This window comes from Toxotes jaculatrix, chromosome 4, assembly GCF_017976425.1.
Source record: "Toxotes jaculatrix isolate fToxJac2 chromosome 4, fToxJac2.pri, whole genome shotgun sequence".
NCBI classification, from domain to species: Eukaryota; Metazoa; Chordata; class Actinopteri; family Toxotidae; genus Toxotes; species Toxotes jaculatrix.
This window is the reverse complement of record NC_054397.1, coordinates 23286779-23307455: the sequence shown is the minus strand read 5'-3', so window position 1 is coordinate 23307455 and position 20677 is coordinate 23286779.

Sequence of the window (20677 nt, the reverse complement as noted above, 5' to 3'; positions counted from 1 at the left end):
GAGAGAGAGGTATAATGTTCTGTCAGCATATGCGATGGGCCCCGTCCACCTGCAATGATGTGGCCCCACAGCTGCACTAATATCCCTCAACCCCTCCCCTTACACTTCCCTGGAAACCAGTACAGTGAAGGACCCCACTGTGGGAGAGCAGGAGAAAAAGTTCCCTGTCCAGTGCTTGTGTGCGTTATCCATGTGTGTTTCATGTATGTGCGTATTTCAGACCTGTGTTTGTGTACATGTGCCAGCATGTGCTTGTAAGTGTATTACACAAGCACACACATGCAAATCCTGCCCTTTCATGACCATGTGAGTTCAGCAGCATGTACTACAACGCCCTGACTGCCATATTGTGGCAGAGGTCACCTGTCTGCAGTCTGGGGACTGTTCTGTCATTCTTTCTCCTCCCATTCCTATTACCCTATTAGCTGTTTCCCCAGAGGCACCTTATCCTTACTGCCATCTGCTGGCACGACATGCATACTGATTAATTAACAAACAGCTAAAAACAGGCTGGGCACTCATTAAAATACTCATTATATAGGACATCCAGGGGGCTGAGTGTCAGAAGTCTGTCGCTGGATTCCTTGAGATTTTTTCTTTCTTTTTTTTTTTTTTTTGCTTTGAGGTTCATCAGAGTCTTGGTTTCACTTCCTCGCTTTCTGCCCTCATCCTCCAATACCACTGGGAGCAGTGCTGAAAAAGGCAGAGGCTTGGGTTGTCCTGCTCTAATAGGGGCCAAGAAGGAGGGGTGGGCTGATTGAGGAGAAGAGACTCAAGGAAAGGTGGAAGATTTGAGCTCGGCATATTGTGAGCCGCAGTGATGTCACATCCAACAGAGGTACAAGACGATTAAGAGTGAGTTATGAGCCTCAAGGGGGTTATTAGCTTTGGGATTTTTTATGGGCATTGGGATAGTCGGAAATTGGTTGGAAATTGGAGCACTGTGAGAACAGTCCCTAGTGGATATATATATATGTGTGTGTGTGTGTCATGTCATGGTTGGCCCACCTTGGATAATTGGAAAACTCTGTTTTCTGTTTTTTATTTCATGAAAATTTTAAACAAAACTTGGTCAAAACCTGGAATGTGGCTGGATCGGCCTTTATCTGTTATTGTCTCTTCTACTCTCTGTGCTCACATATTCAGTAATTAAATGCAGCCAAATTCCCAATAAAGCTGTTATCATTTACATGTTTTCCTGTTTCTGTTGTCAGATAATGGAACAAGTATGAAATAGTGTGCAAAAAGTCACTAGATTTGTGACTAAGTGCTTTTTTTGGGAAAAAAAAGTGGAACGTGGATCTGAGAAGTCAGTACATATAGCGACAAAGTTTTAAGTTGGCAACGCTGCCTGCAAACGTCCCCCAGTGAGCTGATAGAATCTGTTTGTGATAATCAGTTTTGAAAGAGCAACATCCAGTGGGGAAACAACAATAGTCGGCTGGTCGACCAACGGTCCAACTTCATCACTCAGTGAGTCACTGACAGACACTTCTGTTTTTAGGGCTGCTATTGTGGTCCAGCCAAAAAAAATATATATAAATAGTTGTGGCATATGCAGAAGTTTGAGCTCCTTCTACTGACTCTTCAAATGTTGTGGTAACACTCAACAACCATGGGCTACCTAAGCAACTGACTGAGGATCTGGAAATGAAACTAACTCAAAGTTGCAAAGCACGGGAGGCTTTCAGCTTGAAATTTTCACTGTACAAAATGTCATCAAGAAGTTGGCAGTTAAGGGAAGTTGTGGAAGACGAGATCTGGAAACCTAAGAAAACCTTTAGATAAAACTACACACCTGCTGGACAGAGAGACAAAGTAAAACCTTCTGAAGGCTGCATAGTCGCCATATAATGGTTGATCTGACACAGGAGCGGTGGTGGATGAATGAAGTTCAAATTAAACTCTTTGGTCATAATCACCAAAGGTGTGTTTGGAGAAAAAAACTGATTTTAATGAACAAAACCTTTGCTAGCTTTTAACCATGGGGGACTGCTTTGGGGCTGAGAGTGGATATCAGCAGATCCTGGATGCAAATGTCTAAACAGAGGCTGGCTTCTGCAACAGGACAGCGATCCAAAGCAGATCTCAAAAGCCACCGTTAACCACTCCACCAAGCATAAGCTGGGGCTTTTGTAACGGCCCTCACAGTCCCCTGACCTCAACATCACTGAAAATCTGTGGGCAGATCTTAGACATGCCAAAAAATATCTCAGAACTTGAAGTGATCTGCAAGGAAGATTTGGTGAAAATCCCTAAATCAAGAATCGAAAGACTCTTGGCTGCTACAAAAAGCATTTGCAAGCTGTGATAATTACCAAAGGGAGGGTTACTAAGCACCAACTTAGTGGGGTGCCCAAACTATAGCAAATGCCACAATTACAGATATTTCTTTTTCTGTTTTCTAAGTTCATGAACTGCAAAGTAACAGTGCATTAACATTTGAAGAAAGGCTCATTTTAATATCTGTTTGCGTGTGTGTGTGTGCCTGCTTGTGTGTGTTTCTGTCCAGGGGTGAGTGCACAAATGTGTGCACACACATTGTTAGAGGGTAACCCTCATACCCCCCGCTGTTCTTAGAGATTGAGATCAGGGTTAAGTACTCTTCACTATCTTGCGTTTACACACAAACACACACACACACTCATACACACACACACACCGTGAGATAAAGCCCTCTCCTTAATGTAAGATCAGTGGATCAGCAATGAGAAAGGATGGATTAATTGCAACTGATGTGACCTGGGGCCATAAAGGAAGAAGTAATACAAGAGAGAAAAAAAGAGAGAAAAAATACAGAGTGGGAGTCAGTCTAAAACCAGCCTGCTAGCATCATCCCCTCACACACACACACATAAACCATTATCATGAAACATCTGTGCGCCCTGTTGACCCCCCTCAGCTCAGGTCAAATAAGGCCGATTACACTGTAGTGAGATGGATGGGAAGATACAGATTGATGTGAGTGTGTGTGGGTAACCCTGTCTGGTTTTTATGTAGCATAGTGTGATGTGTGTACTAGGCCAGAGGGCTGAAGCCGTGTAATCCTGATAGTCACATATCTGCCACAGCAAGGCACACGCCACCCGGACCATTCCTCAAGTGTAGTTTGAAAACGGTGTCGTACTGTAGCTGTCAGGCCATCTGTAATCATAACAGGAAGTGATCCACAAATTAAGATTATAATTAGAAGGCCAAATTGGGTAGTGGTCATCATATTATGGTCAGTTGTTCTTGTCTATCTGGACACCTTGTGGTGTAGTACTGCTTAAATAATATTACTGTTTATTTAGTAAACTTTGCGTTCTGTGATAAGTTTAACAAGTATTACAGTAGTATACTTGATAACAGACCATAGGTTATGATTCTGTATTGTTTTTGTGGGAAAATTCTTTTGGCTGAGTCGTGTACGTTTCACCAAAGGGGGGGAAAAAAAATATCCCTTATTCTCAACTGGCTTGTCAAAGAAAATCTATCCAATTTAATTTCTCTGGGAAAATTTTTACCTCTGCCAAGGAGGCAAACAAGGTGTCTTCAGTCCTGTTTGTTGGCATGAAACCTTAAAAACGTGTTAACAGATTCCAATTAAATTTGGTGAGAAGATGGGCTGTGGGCCAAGGAACAAATGATTAGTTTTGTATTTACTTTTTTTGTGATTATTATTTTATTATTATTATTTTTTACACCCAGCATTGTGAGATTTTGGGCCATTTTTGTTTTTTTTTCTCTCTCTCTCTCTCTCTCTCTCTCTCTCTCTCTCTCTCTCTCTCTCTCATGAGCAACTGCAGTTAAAAACATTTGACGCGTGCATCTGATGACTGCTCATCACTAGTTGTGTATTGTTGTGTAATCGTTTCAGGTGCAGTTTAGGAATTTCTAAAACTGTTCTGCTATTAAATGGGCAAATTTAGTAGCTTGTGTAGCTTTACTGATCTCAAATAGTGCCAATCAGTGTCATGCTTACACGTGAGTTAAAGAACAACAAACACCTAAAATCATATAATATAATGATATAATCACTGCTTGACATATGTCTCCCATAGTGACACTTCCACCACCTCTCTCAATAGACATTATGCTGGCGACGTGTTGCTGTCTCTGTTAACACCCCAGAAACAAATACTACAGTAATGAAGTGAAGCGTCACGCTGTGGCATTTGTATTCTGCCTTAATGGTTTTCACAGGAGTTTATGTGAATTATTGTTTCAATAGCTATCCATCAGAGATTTCAAACGTGTCTCGCAGAGTTCCCCTGTGGCTTAGCTGTCTGGTGCTCTGCGTTGCCAATACCATATACCCTGACCGCAGGGTTTGACTACCAGCTCCTGCTGTGCACTCACATCTGTCTTTATTACTCTTTCCTGTCAGCCCTTTACAGCTGCTAGCATGAAACACTAATAAAATAACGAGAAGAGTTGAACTCTTGTTTAAAACTTAGCATTCATTCCACAGAGAAATACACCACAGCAGAGACTGGAGTGCACAGAATCCTCTATAAGCCTGTGTTAAGCCGTGCCTAGTGCATCACTGGCCTACTTGATCATTTTCACTTGAGTCTCATGGTATGTGAGCTGTAACCCCTCAGGCTCAAAGCTGTGCATTTGGAACTGTTCTGCTAAGTGACTGCTACAAGCTAAGCAGCACCCTTGTCTTGGCCTATAGATATCAATGAGATTATCAAATAAACAAGATAGTAAGTGTGTTGCCTGTGTTCATTCACATCAACTTTTCTAAGAACCAAAGCACCCTGGGAGCTGCCAATAGTGAAGTCCAAATCTTGTAAGTCACATAAAGGTCCTATTTCATATGAAGCCCACTTCATCATGCTCTGCATTGATATTGTTTGAAGGCAGATTAATTTCCTCTTAATGTGCATCACTGCATGTATCACTCCTGATGAGTCCGAACTGTAGGATTCTGCAGTTCTGCACTTTTCCTTATCAAGTCCGCAGGGTGAAGTTAGGTATGCAGTCAATAAAGGCTGATGGATCAAGTCAAAGGGTATGAGGAAGAGAAGAACAAAGAGACATAGATACATTCTTCATTATATATTTAGAAGGCGCTGCGAAAGGCCAATGAAGCATATGCAAATTATTACTCAAAGTCACAAACCTTATGGAAGCTGAAAGGTTGACAACTACAGCTACAAAGCTTCAAGTTTTATCACTTCAGTTTACTGTAAAGCTTTTTTTTTATGATCTCAAGTTGGAAGAAATAATTTATCAAATGTGTTGACCTCTTTTTCACCAGGCTGGATTCACCTTTGAACTTAAAAAAAAAAAAAAATCTATAGGTTTTAAACAGCTATGAACACACCCACACACAGGAACACTCTTAATGAGGACATCACATGCCTCGTCTGCCAAATCCACATCAATATTTCATATTTACCACACTATTTATCCACTTCGTTTATCATTTATGAATGTTATTTGGTGTGTCACAGTGTGCACGCAGAGGATTTTTGTGTGTTTATACATCTTTTGTAAGTGTGCCATTTAGATAATGTCACAGCAGGCCATAAGCTCCTCTGGCATCTCTGTAAGGCTGGTATGCAGCCATCGACGCGGCTATTCTCTCTGAATAAACAAGTGTCCACTCTTCTCAACACTCGACCCTTAATTATTCATATGGAACTGAATGGGACATTGTTTATCAAGGCTACGGCACCAGGGGACCTTGTGCTCTGGGCTATACACCTATATTTGTGTGTGTGCGTGTGTGTGTGTGTGTGTGTTTGTCTGTAGTATGAGAAAACAAGAAGGAGAGTGGAGAAAAAGATATTGAGCTAGCTCATGCACAGGCAGCCAACTTTCTAATTGGTAATTAAAATACCTTTGACAAACTAGCTTGAGCTGTCTATTCGCCATTGGTATGGTAATGAGGGTTGAAGAGGTAAACTGCGTTCCCATCAGAGGGGAAGAGAGGGTGAAGAGAGAGCGTGAGTCATGATGAACACTGCTTATTTTAGCATGTATTAGTAGGTGCTGACTCTCTTTGACCCAGAGATGTCAACATACATTCACACAAAAAAATTCAAGCACAAAAATAGCCCACAAACACAACCTTATATCGCAAGTGGCCATAAACAACAATGGTAATAAACTGCAGTCGCTGAACAAATTTTGAGTTAAAGTCTACCTTAGTGATAACAAAGGAAATGGCAATGACACCGATGCATCTTGATTAAATGTAAAGGCAATTTTACAAGTCACTCAGTTTACTTATACACCAGGTTATTCATAAAAAAAACAGGTTATATGCGGGAAATCAGGCAATACACTGGCAAACTGTGTGTATAACATCTGTATTTACACTTAAAAAGCTGTGATTCCAAAATAACATCAAGGGAAATAAAGAAGTCTGAATACTGAGTGTAAACACAAGAGATATTATGTTTGTGGGTTTGTGACTGACAGCGCCGTGAGAGGAAATCAGTTTGTTGTGTAATGTTTACATTGTAAGAGAAAACTGTGTGTTCTCACTTTAAATAATCAAAGGTTCCACTGTGAAAACAGGCTTATTTATACAGGCTTCAGTCAAGGGACTGCAATTGATGTTTTTTTTTTTTTTTTTAACCAGTTAATCAGTCAGCTGTTTGAGCCATAAAATGTCAGGACTCATCCTCACAAATTAGAAATTGGAACTAGAGAACATTTAGAATTTTTGCTTTAAACATTGTTTTAAGCTACTTTTAATACAAGGATAGGGCTTCACATAACCATTATTCCCATGCTGATTAATCTGACAGTGACTTTCTCACTTAATCAATCAATTGTTTGGTCTTTAAATGTCAGAAAACAGTGAACAATTCCCCTTGTAATACCTGGGAAACACAGTCTGAACACCAGAGTTTTTAATTGTTGAGTGTTTAATTTTCAGTGATATAAATTAGAAAAAGCAGCAAATTCTCACACTGAACAAGCTGGAGTCAGAAAAGGTTTTCCATATACGCTTGAAAAATGAAATAAAGATTTTTTTAGCTATCGAAATAGTTGTGGACTTAACAACAACATCCAGAGACAGCATCTTGAGCTCTGGCAAATATGCATATACATTGCCAAGGATTCAGATTTCTGTTAGAGAAAAGCAGCTGGAGAAATCAGGTTTCTCTCGGGGAACCTGGATCTCTCAGATTTATGCAGAAAACCAACAGTAATCTGCTTACAAAAGTACATGTAAACAACTTTGTTCACAAAAATCACAAAGGCAGTCTCCCTAGGTTGGACTTTGTAGCTTGATGCTGCCAACTTGAGACAGAACCACAAGTTGTTTATATTAACAGAAAGACCACAGCGCTGACAGAGTTAAGAGAAAGAAATGAAAACACCAACAATTTCAGAGATTCCATGTCTGGTAAGGGTTGAAGTAAGGTGCATTGTTTCTTACGTGCCACAGCACCAGTCACGCAGCTGATCGTGCACTTAAACTTATCAGAAATAATAAGAATATGAAGTTATAATCCTTCTCTGCTGTGTCTTTTTTGGTAATGTCACATCACAAAATGCATGGCATTTCAAGTCTAATAGCATGTCATCATGATTGAGTGAGTTAAAGGCCACATTAGTAATAACAAAGGAAATGGCAATGCTTTTATGCCACAGGTGTATCTTTAGATTTAATGCCCTGCGGAGTGCCATAATTATAGGGTCGGTTTGGACCAAATGAAGACTCTTTGCAGGGTGTTGAAGCTGACATTTCAGAATGGACTGGCTTTGTGTGTCAAAAAAATACTTGTCATTTTTTCCTTTTTTTTTTGAAACTGCAAAATTAATTTCATTGTTTCTCTTTACAAAATACGAACCTTGTTCAACATTATTAAGGGGGGTGAAATAAACAACTGCAAACAATTACAGAACAAAAATGGCAGGTCTCTGGCATGTCGAGAAAAAAAAATGTTGACCCTGTGTTCCAGTTTACAGCCTGGTTTAATCACCACATGACATGTTAACATGTCTCCTGGGCATCTTGAGTTGGCTGCATTCATTTTATTAGTATTCTCTGTGTACGTTCATCTAGCTTTAGTATGAAGTTGCCCTGGTCTTATATCAAGGGACATATTTGCTGATGGGTGGACATTAAACAGACATGCAGCAGACCTCTCTCCTCTCCTCTCCTTCAAGGTTCCCACTTGTGCTTCTTCAGCTTTTCTTCAGCCAAAATTCAAACTCCACCATATGCTTTTCTTCACTTCATCATTCCAAGCCAGCCATCTCCCCAACTCTGCACCATCCTGATCTGTGTGCTCATCAACCCCCACCACCACCACTTCCTCTCTCAGCCTTCTCCACCTCCCTTTTCTGCCCAATTACAAAGCACTGTCAGTGGGGTTGTCAGTGTTGCACTGAGGAGTGCAGGGCATAGGCAGGCGCATGGCTGTTTGATCATTCTCTGCACATCCATCCAGAAAGCCACCCTGGATAAGCACACACTTTAGAGATAACGTCCTTGTATCATTTAAATGTTAATAGGCTTTCTATGGGCTCAAACCTACATTTATTATTGTGCAAATGAGCCAATTTCCTCATATCTGTGCTGTCGTTAGAACCGGCATGTTTAGTTGTCTGAACATAATTAGAATTATTGTACTGTAAGGGAGAGAGAAGAGGATGGGGGAGAAAAGAAAAGAGAAGAGGGGGAGCTCATCATCTGTTCTATGTAGAGTGGGACAAGCTCTTTGGTGAAAGTTTCCTTTGAGAAAGAAAGAAACATTCTCGCTTTCTTTTTCGTCCCACAGATTTATGGATCATCCCAATTTTCCCTCTGCTTTTTTTTTTTTTTCCTTTCCCAGACAAGACTACTGGCACATTTTACTTCTGTGGGGGAGTTGCTTTGCTGCAGGCGGAGGTGGAGGAGTGAGTGAGCGAGAGAGAAAGTGAGAGACAATAGCAAATAATGTACCATGGATATACAGTTGGTGCAGGGAGCACAATCAATGTGAGACGAATCAATTTCAATATCAGGGATCTGCTGGGGGGCCCCCAGCAGATCTGATGCAGCAAACCCAAGGCGGCTCTGGTGCATCCCCCTCAGTGAGATGATGTTGTCAAAGTGTATGTGCATGCGTGTGTGTGTGTGTGTTTTAACTCCAAACATTTAGATGTCATGTAGAGGCCGTCAGCGTTACTAGATATCATCATTGGTTTCTCCTGTCACATTGCAATTTCCACATCAAGGCTATACCAACAGATTTCAGTTTACGTTCAGTCACCAGCAAATGGTTGCTCTCCATAGGGCATCAGTCACAGTATGTTGATGATTACTGTGCTGTGCCATTTAGGATAGCCTTTGATAGCAGGGCATGCACATGCAGTACAAATACATTACCATTAAGGTCACAGTGCTGCATTGCATTTTTCTTGTAAACAGAAATTTCTGGGAATGTCCAAGATTTTCTTAAAGGTACCATGTGTAATCCAGAAAGTTTCGCCTTTTTATCAATGACACCGGTGGCTGTCAAGTGAACTGCAGTCAGTGTAGACTACATGAGACTGAATGTGGCTGATCAGCATCATGTTGATACCTCAACCATATTTTATGTGCACATAAAATCGACAAAGTGATGTTCTAAAGAACAGGCGTTTTGTGTTGAGCTGGAAGTTTGTTGGCGTTTGTGGACTTCATTTCTAAGCTAATGTTCACACTGTTGATGGTGTAGAGCATTGAGGCGAGCATATGTCACGTCCTTTCCCCTGAATATTTGTCCACAGGCCATTATAGACACAGAGGAAGTCATACGTCAATCCATTCACAAATTGACGATAAAAAAAAGTGATTAATGCTTGTAAATTGCTTCACATTCTTACAAATGGTCAGCTAACATATTTCGGATTTCCGACGTGGTCAGAGAACATGTCATACAAACCATGGAGGAAAGTAGCTAACTACCAAAGTACTGTACTTAAATACAATTTTGAGGTGCTTGTACATTGCTTGAGAACTTTTGAACTTTTAACTTGAACATTTAATTTCAATAAATGTTCAAATGATCCAGTATCTCTGTAAAAATCAAAGATTAGGAAAAAAGTCCAAAAACTGAAAACAGATGTGTATCAGAACTTCTTTTCTTGTTTCCTCTCCCGTTCATCACCTCACTCAGCTGATCGTCCCTAAATGTGTTTAGCTAGCCCGTTTGAAACTACAGGAGTTTTTGACAGCTTGTTTAAAATGTTTAGCTGCCACGCTGGATATAAATTCCTGATGAGTAAAAACTAGTCGAAAGCGTCTCCTGGCGTCTATACTGTGGAAACTGAAGGAAAAATGAATTGTCTGTCAAGAAACCAAGAATTACTGGTGTCACAAAATGTCTTGATGAGTTGCTCAAAAAACACTGTGAAAAATTCTAAGAGTCAGAGAAAATCATTGAATGCTTCCACAAGCCTGACAGGAGAGTGTGAGACTGATTGTGACTGACTGTGAGAAGCCGCACGAATGTGATACGATTTATGATACGCTTCAATAGCAGCATTTAAAGGCTTACAGGATGGGGTGTTATGACCAGCTTGATGAGGCCACAACAACTAAATGCTATCCACGCCCTAAGCTTTAATTAAATCAGTAAACTTTAATAAACTCAGCTTTCTAGGATGTAAAGCCAGTTGTCAGTGTGTGGTGGTGGTGGTGGGGGATGAGGTGGGCATTGTGCTGGACTGTCATATCTAGTGGGGGAGCTAGTCTGAAAGCAGATCTCCTGATTTATCTGTTCATATATATTCCAAACCTTTATCTATCACTATAAACACTTTCCTTTGCAATGTGCCTGGGCTTACCTGCGCTTTTGCATTGAAAGACACTATTTGAGTTGGATCGGGCGTCAGAATAGGATGTCTCCAGGACACTAATCGTCGTGAATGTATCACGTCCCAGGATGAGGAGACCCAGGGGTGGACCCAAAACATACTGATTGGGATCATATAGCCCATCTGTCCTGAGATTGCCCTGGGAAAGAACTGGAGTACAAGGTTAAGCAGATGCATGTCTCAGCTTCCTTGCCGCCACCGTGACCCAGAACTGGATACAGGGCTTACAAATTTCACAAATGCCCTTCTCCAGTTAAGATGGTTTCCAAGAAGACATAAACATACCTTTACAGAAAGATGATCTGTGGACATACAGGGTAGACCAGTGGCGCTGGTTTGTCAGGGCCAATGTCTTTAAGACTTGACATCACAAGTGCACATTTCTTATGTCCATAGTAAGAGTATGTGAGTTGCAGTAAGCTGTAGCTAAGAGGACAGTATCAGATTCTGCTGTCAAAGCTCACAATCCACAGAGATGTCAATCATCCTCCTCCCCAGCGACAGATGACCTCTATCATATACCCCCTTTCTTCTTTATATTTGCACTGCACTCCTCACTCCTCTTTTTTGCTGTCATCCTCTGTTTGCCTGTCTCTTACCATCTTCCTGTATCCTTCTGTCTACCTTTCCATCATATCTTTCTCTATTCCTGTCATCCGTTCAACCTCTCTCCTCTTTCATCCTGCTTTTTCAGCTCACCTACCTGTTCTGTATTTCCTTCTCCATCCCAAATCTATCCTTCCCTCTGGTTCTGCTTATTCCATTCAAAAACCATCTTCACGTATCCTTCTCCTCCTCCTCCCCTCTGTGGCACTCCCACTCTGCTGTCCCTGCATGTTTAAGTTCCCATCACTTGTCATTACATTTCTTCTTGTTTTTGAATCACTCAGGCGCGATCCAGCCCGTTGAAGGCCATCTGTTAGCCGATCTGACGGAGCTGAGTATGGCTGCAACACTGGCAGTGGCCACTGGCAGCGGCACAATCCAGTGTCTGGCTATGGCGGTGCAACCAGACAGCCAAACAGACAGCCAGCTTTCACACTGTGTTTATAAACAGTCTGATTGTTCGTTTGCAGGCACCTGGCAAAGATGATCTGGATGTGTTCTGGTTTAGTATGAGGAATCGATACACGACAAGCAAATGGCCCCTGTACACATTTGGTCGTCACTTCCCTTCGTCTTTCACTCTTCCTCTGTCTGTACCTCCTCAACCTTTCCTCCAAGAAAGAACTACCTCAACAACAAAGTAGTACACAGTGACACAATGTCCGTTTCGCCCTCCTTTGCAATCAGGTTAGCCGGGCAAAAAGGTGTGAAATTGCTTACTGCTTTGTGAACCAAATCTATGTTCTTGTGTTAATCCTGGTTTCTGGAGCCAAACCTGGGAGAACCACTTTCCTTCATAACACATGGAGCATGCAAATGTGCATCTGGCTGCAAATGAAAAGTATACAAAGACAAAACAAAAAAACTTGTACGCATTGTAGGTGAAGTACATTTTGTAAAACAAACTCTCTCTAATACATATATTAATAATATATGCATGGTGTATGAACTTTATGAGCAATTTACATTGGTTTTTAAAAGGGATTTCTCACGCTACGGTTGGATTATTTGTCATGATGAGTAGTGCTGTGGAAACACTTGTATAAAGGCCAATGGCATTAGGTCAAAGGTTAGAGAAACTGTGAAGGGTGCCAGCTTTATGTTTTTACAAGGCACTCTAATCATGTGTCATCACTGAGTGACTCAGCTTGGAAACTACACATTTTCCAAATGTCCATATTCTTTTTGTAAAATCTGTGTCTCAGATGTCCCCCAGCTTTATGGAAGCGCTGCATTAAAATCGCTGGACTTTTAATAGTGCTTATGTGCCTGAACGCATCCTGTGTAGACCCACACAAAGAGAGCACCAGATCTGCTGCTCTGCTAACATGCTGCTCATCCTATGTCTTCCGTGTAGACATGGTGTCAGGACACACACTTTCGGGCAGTTAAACGTTAAACATACTCCATTTGTCTTAGACAAGTGGTGGTGCATCGGTAGATCGTGCAGGATGGAAATGTCATAAACACACACTCGATCAGTGTGAATTCTCCAGACAATGAACCTGCTCTATTCATACAGTGGCTCAATCGGACTTCACGTGGACTTTGTACGAGGAAGTCCATTTAATGCCCGGATAAACTGATTCAGACATTTGTTGTCACACATACAGCTCCTCCAGGCAAAGTCTAGAAATGTTCAAGGTTGCAGTGCATGTGTGAAAACAGCTATACTGACAACATCAGTCTCACTATTAACAAATCAAATCACTGAAGTAACATCACAGTGTAGACCATAACTGATGTAAACAAAAGCCAGCACACCACAGCACTCTGTTACTAATGAGTCACATGTGCTCTTCAAACCAATTAGTTTGACTAGATTGTATTATTCGTATTAGAGTCTACGTAATATGATTAAGGTTCTGATTAAGCACTGATTATGTTCCTCATAGGTGGCTTGTTAACAAAGTGGGTTTGTTCTCAGAAAAGAGAAAAGAGATCTTCTGTTTGATTCACACCTCTAGTGCTGCACCTCTACCACGCACATACACACTTTCACAAATAACAACTAACCACAAACCCAAAACACCCCACACGTCACTGGTGACCTGTTTGAAATCAAATGATTCAGTGATTCACATGGCTGAGTAGCTAAAAAGCTTTGTCCTGCTTTACATTCATGTGAAGTTGAAATTCAAATCACAAAAGATGATAATCAGTGCTTTCATGACTGTATGATTTGGAAGTGATTGCCTTTAATTACAGCTTAAACCAAATATAGATGGTGCATCTTAAAACCTCAGAGTGTGTGTCAGTGGTAAACTAAAACAGCTTCCAACTACCTAATCAACTTTGCTCATATCAGTTTCTTCTGGAGGTAAATTTTGATTAATTGAGGAGAGATTCCCGCCTTGTTATTAGAAATGTTGACATTTAAACTGCAGTTTCCATCTTAAGATAATTACTTTCAGGGACTTAAAGCTCTTAAGGTAATACTGCATATTCTGTCCATTACTGAACCTCACTCCGCTTCTACTTGTGACGTAGAATCCAATTTAGTGAAAGGAATAGACTCACACACTCCATGTAATCTTTAATAACAAAACATCTCATAATACGCAGTGCTTCAGCAGGTTATTCTCGGAAGGAGCTGGGATTAACTGTCACAGGTGTTCCCACAAGAAAAAACAGAGCAAATGTGTGTGTTTTGATCTCTTTATAAGAAGATAACCATGAAGAATTCCATAAGGACACGGTGCCAACTATTATCAGAGCTCCCATGTTGCTTCGATCAGCTGACTTATCCACCAGTTAATACATATAAAAGGGAACAGTGGGAGAATAAAGTGATTCTTCCTTTTATTTAGGATCAAATGGGCTTTTATTGAATTTGTTTACACCCCAGGTTGAATTATGTTATCAATGAGCTACAAGAAACTACATGGCCTTGGAGATAGAAACTGATGCTGTGGTAGAGGGGGGGAGTAAAACTGCTGTTGCCTTGGGCTTGCATGCTTTCCAGCAGATAGTGTAACAGAATAAAATAGAATAAAAATAATAGTATTTTACTACCTAACTACTACTGGAAGTCAAGTCAAGTCTGCTTTCATAGTCCAAAATCACAAGTTTGTCTCAAAGGGTTTCACAGTCTGTACAACATATTATACACTTTATTCTTAACACAGAAATGTGGCTTTTTGGGAAATATCCATATTTGTGCTAGCAGTGTGTTAGCTTCACTTCAGACAAAGAGAATGAAGAGGGAGAAACACCTCTAAAGCTCAGGAATTAACATGTTATATTTCATTTGTTCAATTCTTACAAAACTCAAAATGTAAAAAGTTACAGTTTTATGTGGGGAATGTGGCCAAACATGACAGTGTTTGTGTTTGTCCCTTTAAGGCTCAGCTGCAGCGATGGGTGCAAAAGTGTGACTCACCTGGACTCGGTATGACTTCGCAACGTGGAAGACAACGAGACATCCTTCTTGAACCTGGACGTGACAGTTGCCGTCTGCCCAGTAAGTTTGTTCTGGCTCTGGCCTCTTCTCTGGATGTTGGCAGTCTTGGTTTTAATTTATGGGTAAAATAGTGGATAGCAACGTTCCTGATTATGTTAAGCACTGTAGTATAAATCTATAAATCAGACAATTTACCCTTGTGCTTATGTCTTTCTGTGGCACAACTCATCCACTTAGGGTTTTATTAAGGCTCCACACTATAGCCCGCGCAGTGGAACACAGAAAATGAACAGTAAAAAAGAGTGTTGCCCAAGCTGTGTCAGGCCAGTAGATCTGTCTGATTATCTGAGCCAAGCTCATATTGGTTAGTTTCAGCCTCACTGTTTTAAGTCTGAGAATGTTGAAATGTTTGGATGGATATTTCAGACTGAGGGCATATGTCAGGCCCAGGAAGCTGCAGCATGGACTTGCCACATGGCCTAAAAAAATTATGGTCTGTGTGGTGACAACATTTCAGATTGAAACTGTTGCAGGCTGCAGACATCTACTGCTTAGTCTCTTTAATCAACCAAAAGCTCTTATGTTCTGTCAATGTAGTTTTAGCTTTCGGTCTATGTTCATGTTGCTAACATGCTAATGCACTAGTTGCGATTAGAGACCTAAGATACTAATTTGTATGTGCTAATGCATTAACAGTATAACAGCATAACTTTTACGAACTGCATCGAGTTAGTACAGTATTACACCCGTATTTACCTACAAGATATTGCAGTAAGTCCTACACTAGGTGGTATTACTTTGCTTTTAACCAATGTTATGAACATATGTCACTATACTGTTTGCTGACACCGACTGTGTTTACGTCGCGGTATCTGCTTTGTTTCTCACTGGCGTGCACATTCACTCTGCAATGTTACCTCTGCAACTCGGCTAAAACTGGATTGAAATAATGCAAAAGAGTACTGACATGTAACTGACAGTATGCAACTGAGCAAACTCAGCAAAGGAGATCCACTTTCAGAAGAACAAATTCAAACTGGTTCTTTCATTTCAGGACAGGTTATCATAGGAACTTTGGATTTAAGTGTTTTCATGGAGTTTTGTGAACTCAGCTTCTTGCAAAGTTTAGAAAACACAATTTCAACACAGGAAATAATGATGTTGATAGTGTTTATTAGCTGGTGGGATTTTTTTCAGCATTCTACATTTTAAATGTAGATTGTATGAACTGCACCAGTGAAGGGCTTTTTACAGTGTATGTTAATCTGTCAGCACATGTTGCTGCAGGTTGAAGCACGTTGCCATGTGTGGTCTTGCATACAAAAAACTACAGTCACTGTTTTGATAAGTATCATACATGTTTTGTGTGTGATGGTCTTTCGGCTCTCCATTCCCACTATAACTATTTCTACTTAAATATATAACATATGTAAAATATGACATAACTTTATTTCTGGTTGTTGATAACATGCAATTTTATTAGAAATGATGTTCATAGTTTCTGGCTGTGAGAAACACAGTGAGTGTCGTGACACTGACGAGAATAGATAAATAGGCTTGTTTGCTTCCAAAGAAAGTCAGTTATGCCGTTGCCAATCCATGAAGATAACAGAAATTACCTTTGCCTGTGTCACAGAGAGGAACAGCAAAAAAAAATTCCCACCACTTTTCTTTACAACCAAAACTTGCAGGGTTCAATTGAGGAAACCGTGTAAACATTTTCCCGTGACTCCTGAATATCTTTTTTGTCCATCTGGAGCCAGGCAAAGGTCAGGGAGAGCGAGGGAAAGAGGAACGGTGTCTCAGCTGACGAACATGCTCTGTGGCTACATCTGTATTCCTCTAACCTCACATGCTTGGCTTGTGATATCTGGCTCTTGAGTGGCAAGTGTAAGCCTTTGATTCGAAGATGTCTCTCCCCTCTGGGTGGTGGGCCGCTTTACAAAGTCATAACACAGCACAATGGGCTCCTTGTTGTCAGCTGATGACAACAGGCATACTGGTGTGTGTGTGTGTGTGTGTGTGTGAGAGAGAGAGAGAGAGAGAGAGAGAGAGAGACATTGAGTGTGTGTGTTGTCTAGTTTGTCTGACAGCGGTTTCAAATAACAATACATGTCAGAGCCGGTGAATAAGCAGTCTGACTGGCAGAGCCTTTTGTCTTCCAGACCTTTTCAATATTGTGTGAGAATGTCAGTGTGTTGATTGGGGATTTGCCAGAAGGGCCACATATTGGAGGAAAAGTGTGCTTTAGTCAGTTTAAAAAAGCATTTCACAATTTTGTCTCTCATCTAAAATGTTCTCACACCCTGAGTGATGGGTTATTGTTAATGACAGAGTGTGTGGCCATCAAAGACAAACAGGTGGATGGGTATTTTTTTTCTTCTTTCACACGCACGTTTCATTGCCTCCACCAGCATCCTTTTTTTGTTAACACACCCTTGGTGTGACTGATCTCTCTTTCCTTTCTTACTCATGTCTTGTTCTTGTCATCTAGGAAGAAAAAAAAAAGACCCAAAAAAACAGATATCTAGAAACAGGGATGTGCTTAACAGGTTATTACTGTCTAAATACTAATTGGCATGCTATTGTTATTAGTGTCCTCCTCTAGCATTGTTACAGCTCAAGCAGCAGCAAATTAGGTCAGCGAAGGGCAGGAGAAGCGCAACATGGAAGAAAACCCCTTTTTAAAGACAAAAAAGAAGCAGAGAAAGAAAAGCGAAAAAAAAAAGGTGAATGTGACTCATTAAATTAGACACAGCTTGGCCTGAGGGCGGCTACAGGGAAGAAGTGCGGGAAGACAGGATGTGAGGGGTGGGGTTGGGAGTAGAGGCAGGATATTTAACTGCATATCAGGTCATAGAAATCAAAGCCCTGAGGCACAGCCGAACCACACATGTCCTACCCGATGAGGTGCGAGCGCTGAGACAAGCTCTGACCTCTGAACCTCAACCTCTCCGTGTTTTGGAAGAGGTCAGGGAGTCACATCTACCTCTCTGTTTGGCGTGTTCAGCCCTGAGGGGAGTGTTTTTAAGCTGACAAGGATGTATCGGGAGGCAAAGAGATAATGGTTGATAACACATTTGTTATTGTGTGTAGTTTTTAGGCAGTTTTTAAGCTCTGAAGGTGGCCTATTTTGCATACAGCGAGGTGGTAGGTACATGCCTGGCTTGTATAATGAGCCGTAATATACCCTAAGTGGAGGGTTCAGTTAATTTCCACTCATTTCTTTTCAGTAAAAGCCTAATGCATTGCATTGTTCCCACTAGTATATATTTGGTTATTACTGTTGCTACATCAAATTCACTGAAGCATAAATTTATGATGTAGGCCACTTAACCAGCATCACCTTCAGTTTATTGACTTTCCAAATGTTCCCCACTGGACATAAAACTGATACTTAGCCAGCAAAGTGTGAAATCTCACAGGACTCCAGTTTAAGGAGAAATCCTGCACAATACGAAGCTAAGCACTAAAATAGCAAACATAGATAAAGTTCATTTTGTTAAAATTAGTTTCGTACCATCTTTTTTTTTTTTTTTTCTCCAGCAGTGACCCACACCCTCTCTTATCATTTCCACTCTCTGTCTCTGTTCTGTCTCCCTTTGTGCTTTGCTCCACTGTCTCATCACACGCTTCAGGAACCACCCGTGTACGTCCAAAACAATATTCTCTCCTTCTTCTCTTTGTTAAAAATGAGTGTAATTAGGACTCCTGGATTTTACTCTTTGGCATTGCTGTTGCTGCTCCAGCCTCAGGGCTTTCTTGATATAGATTGGATTATTATAGCACTGACGTGCAGCCACTTTGAAACATACACAACCCCAAAAACAAACGCGCACACACACTAACAAAATGATTATTGCCAAGACTTGATGCTGCCTTTTTATGGCAGTTAAGTCAGTTATCTGTTCGGTGGGCTCGATGGGGTATAAGTAGGCCACAAGAGACAGCGTATGTGTGTGTGAATGCACACAGGCTTCAGTATATGTGCCATCAACGCAGGTTGCAGGCCCAAAGCCATGTTTAACCGCCCTACTTAAAAAACATTCACTGAGCTCTCTGCGTGATATCTGACCTGGAACAAGACTGGAAATTAGCAGAGGCAGATGAATGAGGAAACAAGTGAATGGAGATAGTGGAAAAGAGAGGGAATGGAAAATAGAGAACATTTGTACTGAAATTACTGCAGAGAAAGTTGAAATTTTTTAAGAAAGACGAAGACAAGCCTTCAACCAAGTGTGCGCCCTCAGTGAGCACTGATTAGGTGATTTGCAGGTCAGAAGTCCAGACGTTTAGGGTTAAAACCAGGTTGAACTTGGTTGCAAAGTTAGTTTCTTAAGCCTTGTTCAGATGGGATTAACTTTATCTTCACTGTGGTCCTCTGTAATTTAACTCCTCTCTCCGGACGGCGTTTTAACCTTTGGGAATTTACAGGACACGGTCCATAACAGACATGGGCATTCAGAGGGACAAAGCCAAAAGCCTCCCCAGGGGAGCATGGCAGAGTTGAAAGGGAGGCAAAGCTACTGGATTTGAGTCAAACACCGTAGTCCTTCCTGCAGTCATAACTGAAATCTGAACACACAAACACAGAACATATATTGATGTCATTGAGTGTGAATTACACTTCCCGAGGATATCATTACCTCTGATAAATCCACTCAGGAATCACAGAAACAAGACACGCTGATCTCAGAACTTGCCCAACAATCATTATAATTTTCTAATTTTTCTTCAGTATCAAAGTACCCCAGTGATAGCTGTCTGTACATCTATGGTTGTATTGCAAAAGGGAACTGCTTATAGCCATTTCATGCCATTGCATGGTGCCAATTTGACAACATGCAACCAAATATAGGTTAAAAACAGGGCTTAAAAGAGAGTAACAATACCTACTGTTAGCTGACATTATAAAAGGTCATTTGATGAGGTTTTAGGGAGTCTTGCTCTCTTGATGGATTTAGTTTTTTCTGTGGTCATACTGGTTCCTAGAGAGACCTATATTTTGGTGTTAGTGTGTTTTCAGATTAGCAAAAATATTTTTGACTTACTACATTTCACATGATCGAAAAATTTCACACTATTGAAAAAAGAAATATAGAAGTACAGGCAGCTCTTCCTGGAAAAGAAAGAGGAAAATGCATTTTAAAATAAGGACAAGGACATGGCTCCAGCCGGGATTTAAATTACAGACAGACCAGCAAATACACTGAAAAGCAGTAGGTAATCACAGCTGTAATTATTACAGGGGTGGGAGCTGAAAAATTACCCACACATTCACTCCAGATGGGATTAAAATCACTGACCAGCGTAGGTAACGTTAAAATCACCAGAACTCCCTTATGAATCCATTCTGAATATTATGATGTTTCCACAGTATTTCAGTGACTGCGCTTCCATATTCAAAGCCTGCTCTACTGTGAAATGTAGCCATTTGTGCTCACTGTAAACACTGATTTGGTGATTTGCAGGTCAAAATACATCTAGACATCTAAGTTAAAATCAGACTAAATTTGGATCTAAAGTGAATTTTGTAACGCTTTATTTTATGTGCCTGTAAATTCAAATTTATTTCCAAATAATCTTCTTAAAACTTTCCTGCTTTCCTGGAAAGAACCATCTAATTTGGTACTAAGCATATATAAAGTAGAGAGAGATCAGTTAGTGCATTTTCAGTTATGTCTAAATAATAATCAGCCACAACCTTGAGCCATGGTTGCAGAGGCAAGGGGGGGGCGTGTCTCCTTCACCACCACCCATGTCCATGCCTTTGTCTCTCAGGTCGAAGCTCAAGCTGTTCTACTTAGTGTTCCCCCTAGAGTCCAGGAGAACTTCTGTTGTGTAGACTGGATCCTCAGTGTTTTTTTC